Source organism: Myotis davidii, unplaced genomic scaffold (assembly GCF_000327345.1).
Source record: "Myotis davidii unplaced genomic scaffold, ASM32734v1 scaffold648, whole genome shotgun sequence".
In the NCBI taxonomy this organism is placed as follows: Eukaryota; Metazoa; Chordata; class Mammalia; order Chiroptera; family Vespertilionidae; genus Myotis; species Myotis davidii.
In genome coordinates, this window is record NW_006299603.1 from 1,269,992 (window position 1) to 1,279,824 (window position 9,833).

At 46.2% G+C, this 9,833-nt stretch overlaps 1 pseudogene; it reads left to right on the forward strand.

The window, feature by feature from the left end:
- Positions 1–244: 244 nt before the first annotated feature.
- Positions 245–9,833, forward strand: part of LOC102754388 — an 11,453-nt pseudogene continuing 1,864 nt past the window's right edge.

Here is a 9,833-nt window from a genome sequence, read left to right on the forward strand (position 1 = left end):
GACTTAAATGATTAAGGGAGTGGATGTGCAGGGGAGGAGCCAGGTGAGCCAGGTGCTGGAGTTCGGATCAAAAGGAAATGTGGACGGAAGGGGCCGCAGGCTGACCTGACAGCTCAGGGGAGGCCTGCATGGCGGTCTTGCAAACTCAGAGCACTAAAGTCACCACAAAGGATGGTCTGAAATTAAACTTTAACTAAAAGCAGTGATGGTGGGCAGTTACATCTAGGCCCGTATCTTCACTGACATGGTCAACCTTTACCGTAACTGAGCCTATCTGTCTCTTTGCATCTGTGATAACATACCCTTGAAATGACTGGGTAACTTGTAACTTCCCTTTTTCTGAACCCCTTGGGGAACAACCAAATGTGCTGGGGGCCAGGACAGATACTACAAATTCCTTCATTATCATGTTAATTGATCCTGCACACACCTAAGTATGTGTCCATCATTTTACTTTTTATCCAATCCCAGGGGTTTCCCCCTTTGCTTTCTCCCACCGCCTTAATCTATCACCAATGGATTTCATGTAACCCACCTACGTCCCTCCTTTGACTGCAAATGTATAAATGCAGATGTAACCCCGCCATTCTCCGGAGCATTATCTCAATTATTTGAGGTTCTGCTTCCCGGCCTATGACGACAGTTTGGCTCAAATAAACTCACAAAAATTCTTTACGGGTTTCAACGTTTTTTTTTACGTTAACAGAAAGGAGAAAATATCACAATAAATAAATGAAGTTTCTACGTGGTTACAGATGGACCGGCGTGGCCACCCGCACTGGCAGGAGCTCAGACCCCCACCCCAGGGATATGGGACTGGGTGACTTCCTGGGGGGGCGGGGGGGGGGGACAGGCTGCTGTGGCCCATTCACTTCTTTCAGTGTCCCCAGGAAGAGACCAGCGCCCTGAAGTGCTGTGCACGGAGGAACTGGACTTACTGTGTGAGGCACGAGGGCCCAGGTGGTGCGGGATACGGACTCCCTGGCTCCCCAGCCTCTCTGTCACTGGGGTGCAGAAGCCCAACCTGCAGGCCAGGCGGCTGAGGCTTAGGTGCAGCCATGTCACATCTCAGCCCCCTGCCCAGCCCGGTGCCCCTCAGCTCCCACAGGTGGTGCTGTCAGGCCCAGGCCCCAAGCAACCCCTGCACACGTGCCCTGAGGGGTCCACTCACACAAATGGAAAGTTTAAGTGTTTCTTTGTTGAGGAGACAGTAGGTTTATCAGCATTTCAAAGACTTGTGTCCCCAGACAAGTCAGTTGAAAGCTCTTCCTCCTTCAGACTCTGGAGGGCCTGCAGGAGCAGGAAGGTCTTCCCGCCTGTGCCCTGAGCCCTGTGCCCTGTGCCCTGTGCCCTGGGCCCTGAGCCCTGGGCCCTGGGCCCTGGGCCGGGGCTTCTGAAAGTGAACATCTTCAGTGTGGTGGGGTTTTTCATCCTGATTTTAAGCTCTTTTAAAACTGCCAGGTAGAGAATTGCAGTGAACACCACCACAAGGTCGTATTGGCTATGACATTTAAATCAGTGTCTCTATATATTATTTAATAAAAGAATTATAGCCCTGGCTGGTAGCTCAGCTGTTATGCTGGTGGTGAGGGCACCAGGTTCAACAACCTCGTACTTGGGTCTGGCAAGGAAAGAATTCAGAAAATTCCCTAAGAGAACATTTATTTAGAAAGTCACAGAGGTGGAAGTGAGTGGTAGAAGAAATGGGCTCAGGAAACAAGTTACAGAGGCAAAAGAGGGGCCCTTGGATCTTGGAGAAAGAGAGGCGAGGGAAATGTGCGGGGAAGAAGGAGGGAGTGGAAGGGGGAGGGGAGGGGAAAACCAGGGAGTGCTCTGGGGAGCCGGCTGGGTCCTCCCTCCTTAAGGACTTTGAAGGGTGGGGATTTTAGGGGAGGTCCCAGGGGAGGCTCTCAATAGCATGTTCATCAGCAAGCATGTCAAACTCAGACTCACGGCCCACAGGCCACATGCAGCCCACAACGAATATTTTTGTGGCCCAGTCAATATAACAGTATGTAAGAAATGTTTTAATAAAAATTTCATTACTTAATTTTTGCAATATCTTGTTATACATAATCTATATATATAAAAGCCAAGCAACCAGAATGCAGGGATGACCGAATGACTGGTGGCTATGACACACTGCGGCAACCAACCAGCCTGATCGGGCCCCAGTTGGCACCCCCCACCTCCCTCAGCCCCTCCCCCCCGATGACTATAATCATGTTGCATTCATTTCCCTTACATGCCTTACACACAGGCGCATCATTTCTCTTCGCTAATATTTCAGCGAATATTTTAGCAGCCGATTCCCATGTCATTAGTCTTGGACTGACTTGTTTGGTGTGAGCAACAGGACATATTTTGCTTTTGGAGAACAAGAGGTTTATTTGCGTTACGCTTATTAATTTGTGCAGTTATTCAGTGTCTGGTAACTTAATGTTCAAGAAAAATATTAATTTTTATTAAACTGTTCTATTTTATGTTAATGATGACCCATTTATTTCAGCCCTTTATAGAGGCTGAAATATTCAGCATGTCTCTATCGAAATAAACCTACGTTTCTATGAAAATTGAAGCTTTTGTTTTTTTGCGACACATACACTTACTCCTTGTTTATTTAGCCCACGCTAGCCTTTGAGTTTGACATGCTTGTTCATCAGTATTCCAGGTGCGCACTTTCAGGGTCATGGTCTTCACTGATTGGTTGGCATCAGGGCAGAGTGCCATGTAGCTGGCCCTGAGGTCAGCTGTGGCGGTGTCTCTTGTCTGGTTTCGCTGCTTTTCTGGGCCTGGAGCTGAAACACAACTGAGGCCTGGATGGATGAGATGCGAGTCAGAACCTCATTGTCCTAGGGGCTTAATGCTTAAGGCCTACTCTCAGATTCTCCTGTTGATTCCCGCTCTAAGGGGGCCTCGCCTGCATGACTAGCAACATGCCAGGGGAGGAAAGGTCAGGGGCGGGTCCAACCCCATGACCAGCGATGTGCCAGGGGAGGAAAAGTTACCCTGGGGCCATGTCTTTGTTTTCCCAGTTTTGTCCAGTTCTAGGTACCCAGGGCCCTTCACCCTGGTGACCTTCTGTACCTGGCCTGTCATCCTTGCTCTGTTCTTACCTAACTGCCTACCACAGTTAGAGCTTCGTCTAGATTCACCAAAAGGTTGTGGTTTTGACCCATGGTCAGGACACATACAAGAATCAACCAATAAATGCATAAATAGTGAAACAACAAACCAATATTTCTCTCTCTCTCCTTTTATTTTTAAATCTTTATTGTTGAAAGTATTACATATGCCCCCTTTTCCCCACATTAATCTCCTCCAGCCTGCCCCACCTCTCTCTTCTTTTCTCTCTCTCTCTCGAATCAATAAAATAAAAAGAATTATAGTAGCAGGTTTTATCTATATATATAAAAGGCTATTATTCTAAGTGTCTGTCCAAGTAAATGATGTCACATAGCAACACCCAGCTTCCTTTCCCTAGCAACTAGCCTCTTTGCAGTTTCTTCAGCCCAGGAACCTGATTTACTTTATACCCAAGTGCAAATATTTTATACTTTAACCAAATGTCTGTGAAGCATTTTCCCGTGCCTCATCTCATTTGATCCTCACAGGAGTCCTGGAGTAGGTAGATAGGAGACTCAGTGGAATTCCATTTTCTTTTCATTAGCCAGAAAATGGAGATTTAGAAAGCTTAGAAACTTGACCCAACTGAAAAGAAGTAAGAAATGGTGGACCTTGAAAATGACTTCAGGTCGCATGCGTGCGTTTTGATCTGTCATTGTTGATGGTGAATTTGGTTGATACTTCTATTATAGAGAAAGGGCAAATAGCAATATTAAAATATTTCTTCTGATTAATTTCCTTTCAATGTGCATGAACTCATGCACCAGGCCACTAGTATTTTTATATAGGGTGTCCCAAAATTCACGCAAGATTTGCAGTTGAATTGAATTGCAAATATTGTGTGAATTTTGGGACACCCTATATTTGAGTCAACTGAGTGTATTAGCTATTTGAAAATTAAATCTTATAAAATCATTATATTAAAAAATACAACATTGCCCTAGCTGGTTGGCTCAGTGGATAGAGCATTGGCCTGCAGGCTGAAGGGTCCTGGTTTCGATTTTGGTCAAGGACACATGCCCGGGTTGCTGGCCCCATCCCCAGTAGGGGGTGTGCAGAGGCAGCTGATCAATGGTTCTCTCTCATCATTGATGTTTCTCCCTCTCCCTCTCCCTTGCTCTCTGAAATCAATAAAAATATATTATACATTTTAAAAGTCCAACCTACGTGTCACATAGGACAAGAGTCTCAAGGTCTGGACAGTTTTGTTTTGTTTTAAATATATTTTTATTGATTTCAGAAAGGAAGAGAGAGGGAGAGACAGAAACATCAATGATGAGAGAGAATCATTGATTGGCTGTCTCCTGCAGGTTCCACTGGGGACTGAGCCCACAGGGAATCAAACCATGACTTCCTGGTTCATACCTCAATGCTCAACCACTGAGCCAAACCAGCTCTCCAGGTGTGGCCTTTCAGGGTCTCGGTCTCCACTGACTGATTGCTCGGCGCCAGGGCAGAGGGTCATTATCCAGTGCAGCTGGTCCTGAGGTCAGCTGTGGGGCCGCTTGTCTGGTTTTGTTCCTTTTCTGGGCCTGGAGCTGAAATACAACTTGAGGCCTAAATATTATCTCTAGGGGGAAAGGTCAGAGGGTCCAAATCACATGACCAACGATATGCTCAGGGAGGGAAGGTCACCCTGGGGGCAAGGTCCCACCCTATAATCTTCCTTTGCTAGGCACCCAGGGCTTTGTGCCCTGGTGACCTTTGTACCAGGGCCATCACTGATGTTTCTATCTCTCTGAAGTCAATAAAAACACTAAAAACAAAACAAAACAAAACAAAATAACCTTTCCTTATTCCAAACTCTGACATTTTGAGTTTTGGATTTTTGAAGTATCAGTCACACAGACTTTGGACTGGTAGCAAATACAGACACAAAAATAAATAATGGGGCCCAGTGGTATTGCTCAGTGGTTGAATCAGGAGGTCACAGGTTCGATTCCCCGTCAGGGGCATGCAGGCGGCAGCTGATCAATGACTCTCCCTCATCATTGATGTTTCTGTCTCTCTCTCCCTCTCCCTTCCTCTCTGAAATCAATAAAAATATTTTTTAAAAAAAAAATAAATAAATAATGGTAATAAAGAATGATAACCCATTGAGTAAAATAAGAATTTATTTTTAATTTAAAAACGTGTGACTCCACAATGATTCAAACAAGTGAAGAAGTGAAGGAGATGCTGAAGCTTTTTCTTACTAAGAAACATAAAACGAAGTGATGGGATTAGAAAATCACCAGTGGCAACATCATAATAATAAGTGATTCAGGCAAGAATCACCAAGAGGCCCTGGCTGGTGGGGCTTGGTTGGAGCCTTGTCCCATACTCTGCGAAAGGTGGCAGGTTCGAGTCCCTGTCGGGCACTTACCCAAGTTGTTGGTTTGATCCTCCAGTCAGGGTGGTGCAGGAGGCAACCAATCGATGTCTCTTTCTCTCTCTCTCTCTCTCTCTAGGCCCAGCCTCTGAGGCCCACTGCCCAAAGGTTTACCAAGTTCACGGTGCAGGGGAGGCAATCAATGTGTCTTTGTCTCTCTCTCTCTCTCTCTCTCTCTCTCTCTCTCTCTCTCTCTCTCCTTCTTCTTCTTCTTCTCTCTCTGCCTTACTCTCTAAAAATCAATAAAATATTTTATTTTTAAAAAAGATCCTACTAATTGTTAAAATTAGTTTGAGGAGTAGCACGATTTTTTACATAACCTCAACATATGACCCTACAAAGAAAGATACTGATAAGTTTCACTAGGAAAGAAGTTACTTTTGTAAAAGATAAAGTAAGGGAGGTATAAAAACCAGTGGGAGGCCAGCGCCGTCAGGGAAGTGAAAAATTACAAAAGCCATTAAGAGGGTTGCTCAGTGTCAAAGTGATCAGTCCCCTCTGCCTGCTAGCTGCATTCACTGCATTCACATGCAGGCCAGTCTCCCTCCCTCAGAGACTGGGAGTCAGTCTCCAGACTTCCTGACAATAACATTGCAAAAGAAAGGCTTTCAGATCCTTGAGAAGGATGCTCCTGGGTTGGTTGAGACTCAGATATGGCTGCCAGTCAGGCCTGTGACAGGGGAGGTCCCAGCATAGGAACAATGACCCTTGTAAGCACCGTCTGGGAGGACCTGGGCTCCAACATATACCTATTGGAAGAACACAGTTCAGTCCAACAGATTCACTTTTCAGAAAGAAGTCTCACCCAAAGTAAGATGTGAAGTTTGCCTAGAATTGACCCGGTAAAGGGTGAGGAGAAGCGTGCTCCAGACTGCAGGCAGAGGATGGACAAGGCCAGGGGACAAGAGAGAGTGTGGCACATGAGGAAGCTAAAGGTCCTTTCCCTCTGGGTCTTGGGAAGCTCATAAACAGAGCAGACGAGCAGACCATTTCTTAGCTGCAGGGAAAATACAAGAGGTTGTGTCTTGTCACAAGAAGGCTGTGCGTATCTTTCTGAAGCCATGAGGCTGACACTTTCTGAGCGGGCTCCTTCACTGGAACTTCAAAGATCGCCACAGGAAACAGTCCTCATACGGAAAGAGGTGGGAGGGGCCAGGTGGGAGTCGCCAGGTGGGAGGGAAGACTGAGAGCCCAGCAGAGCACAGACCAGGATGCTGCTGCCCGGCTTCAGGCAGCTCACAAACTCCCTGCCAGTGCAGGTCAGAGTCTCCTTCTCTCCCAGGAGTGCAGTCCTTTCCTGCAGAAACACCTGCCTGAATCCCAGGGGGTCTTTGAAGGGACCCAGACACATGGCTACTTTCACTGCAGCAGGAGAGTGAGCCAGCAGGCCCCGACCGGGTAGCTCAGTTGGTTAGACTGTGGTCCCGATATGCCGAGATTGCAGGTTTGATCCCCCAGTCAGGACATGTACGAGAATCAACCGCTAAAAGCATCAGTGGAACAACAAATCGATGTTCCTCACTCTTTCTCTCTCAAATTAGAAGAAAAAAATCCGAGGAGAACCCAGATGGTGGCATAGGAAGATGCCTGTACTCAACGCCTCCCACAATCACATCAAAATTACAACTAAAATACAGAACATCCATCATTTAGAATCGCCTGAAAGCTGACTGAACGGAAGTCCTACAACAAGGAAGTAAAGAAGAAAGACACTGAGACTGGTAGGAGGGGCAGAGATGCAGAACAGGCTTGTCCATCACCCACATGTGCCGCTTTTTTAATCAGGAAGGAGGTCGTCCCTGTGGAGACCGCCTGTGAGGAGAAAGGAGTCCCAGCCCCACACCAGACCCCAACCCAGGGTTCCAAAGCTGGGAAGAGAAGTCCCCATAACTTCGGGCTGTAAAAATCAGCGGGGATTGTAGGTGAGTGACACAGAGGCTGCTGGGGACCCAGGTGTTGCTTTGAAGGGGCCAGTGCCTGAATGTACTGGGACTCCATACTTTGAAGCTCAAGCACCAGGCAGCTCTGGGGAAGAAACTAGACTATCTGGCATTGGGGCAGGAACTTAGGGGTGGCTCTCTCCCAGACTGCGGTGCTTACAAGGGTCATTGTTCCTATGCTGGGACCTCCCCTGTCACAGGCCTGACTGGCAGCCATATCTGAGTCTCAACCAGCCTGGAGCACACTGTTTGCTCCACCCTGGGGTATCCCCTGTGACTCTGCCCCATCCAATTTGCAGCCCTACGCAAGCTATTTGCAGCAGCTTTTCCATATGAATGGCTGGTCCTAGCTCAGGCTTCGGACTTTGCTAAAATCTCTCAAACAAGTTGCAGCTGGTGACAGTGTGCCCCAAACCTATTAATAAAAAGGCCCCAGACCCAGCACTAGCACCAGCCTCCCTTGCTTCAAGCCAGGCCTCGCCTCCTGCACAGCAGCTCTCCCACTGTTGCTACACCTGGTCTCCACAGCCAATTGGCCTGGAGGTCAATTCCTCCCAGAGACACCAACAGAAATCAAGGTTTCAACTACAATAAGACTGTGCACACAGCCCACAAAGGGGTGCACTTAGAGTGCCCAGCACAGGTGACTGAGGAGGCTGACCCAGTCAGCACTACAGGACACCTAATACACAAGGCCACTCTACCAATTCCAGGAGACATAGCAGTTCTACCTAATTCATGGAAACAAATACAGGGAAGCAGTTAAAATGCAGAGACAAAGAAACATGTCACAAATGAAAGAAAGGGAAGCAAGAAAACTACTGGATACAGAGTTCAAAACCATGGTTCGCCAAAACCGGTTTGGCTCAGTGGATAGAGCGTCAGCCTGAGGACTGAAGGGTCCCAGGTTCGGTTCCGGTCAAGGGCATGTACGTGGGTTGCGGGCACATCCCCAGTGGGAGATGTGCGGGAGGTGGCGGATCGATGTTTCTCTCTCATCGACGTTTCTAACTCTCTGTCTCTCTCCCTTCCTCTCTGTAAAAAATCAATAAAATATATTTTTAAAAAAACCATGGTTATAAGGTTATACTTAAGGATTGTAATGAGAGCTTCAAGGATCTTAGTGAGAATGTCAAAGACATGAAAAAGGACCAGTCAGAAATTAAGCATACATTAACTGAAATAAAGAACAATTTACAGGAATTCAACAGCAGAGTAGAGGATTCTGAGAATCAAGTTAATGATTTGGAATATGAGGAAGCAAAAAACACCCAATCAGAAAAGCAAAAAGAAAGGAGAATAAAAAAAAAATAAAGATAGTGTAAAGAGCCTCTGGGACAGCTTCAAGTGCACCAACATTCAAGTTATTGGGGTGCCAGAGGGGAAGAGAGAGAGCAAGATATTGAAAACCTATTTGAAGATATAATGACAGAAAGCTTCCCTACCTGGTGAAAGAAATAGACTTACAAGTCCAAGAAGCACAGAGAGTCCCAAACAAGAGGAACCCAAAAAGGCCCACACCAAGACACATCATAATTAAAACACCAAGGGTTAAAGACAAAGAGACAATATTAGAAACAGTAGGAGAAAAGCAGTTAGTTACCTACAAGGGAGTGACCATATGCTGTCAGCTGATTTCTCAACAGAAACTTTGCGGGCCAGAAGGGAGTGGCAAGAAATATTCGAAGTGATAAATAATAAGAACCTACAACCAAAATTACCCAGCAAAGCTATCACTAGGCTTGAAGGTCAGATAAAGAGTTTCACAGACAAGATAAAGCTAAAGGAGTTCATCACTACCAAACCAGTATTATATGAAATGCTGAAGGGTATTCTTTAAGAAAAAGAATAAGAGATAAAAAATTGGAATAATAACGTGGCAACAAATACATATCTATCAATAATTGAATCTAAAAATCAAAATAAACAACAAGAAATATAATGAACAAAATAAACTGGTGAATAAAACAGAATCAGAGACATGGAAGCATGGAACAGACCGACAAATCTCAGAGGAAAGGGAGAAGGAGTAGAAAGAGATTAGCCAAAGATCTTACCTACAGACACAGACAGTAGAGTGGTGAAGGTCTAGGGTGGGGCAGGAACTGGGTGGAAGGGGGCAATAGGGGGAAAAAGGGGGGCATCTGTAATACTCTCAACAATAAAGATAAATGAAAAAAAATGAGGTCAGACAGCATTTACAATTTAATCTTTTGCTTCTAAAAGCATTTTTAAGTGAGGAGACAGCAACACTACAGCTGCTCTTGCCCCTCTCACCCTTCGGGTGATAGTTGTGCATGGGGTCGCGTGCTGGTTCGCAGACCATCGACAAAGCCATCTGGGTGGCTCCTGCGGTTCCGCCAGTTTCCCAGGGGCCATCGCAGCCTTGCAGGGGC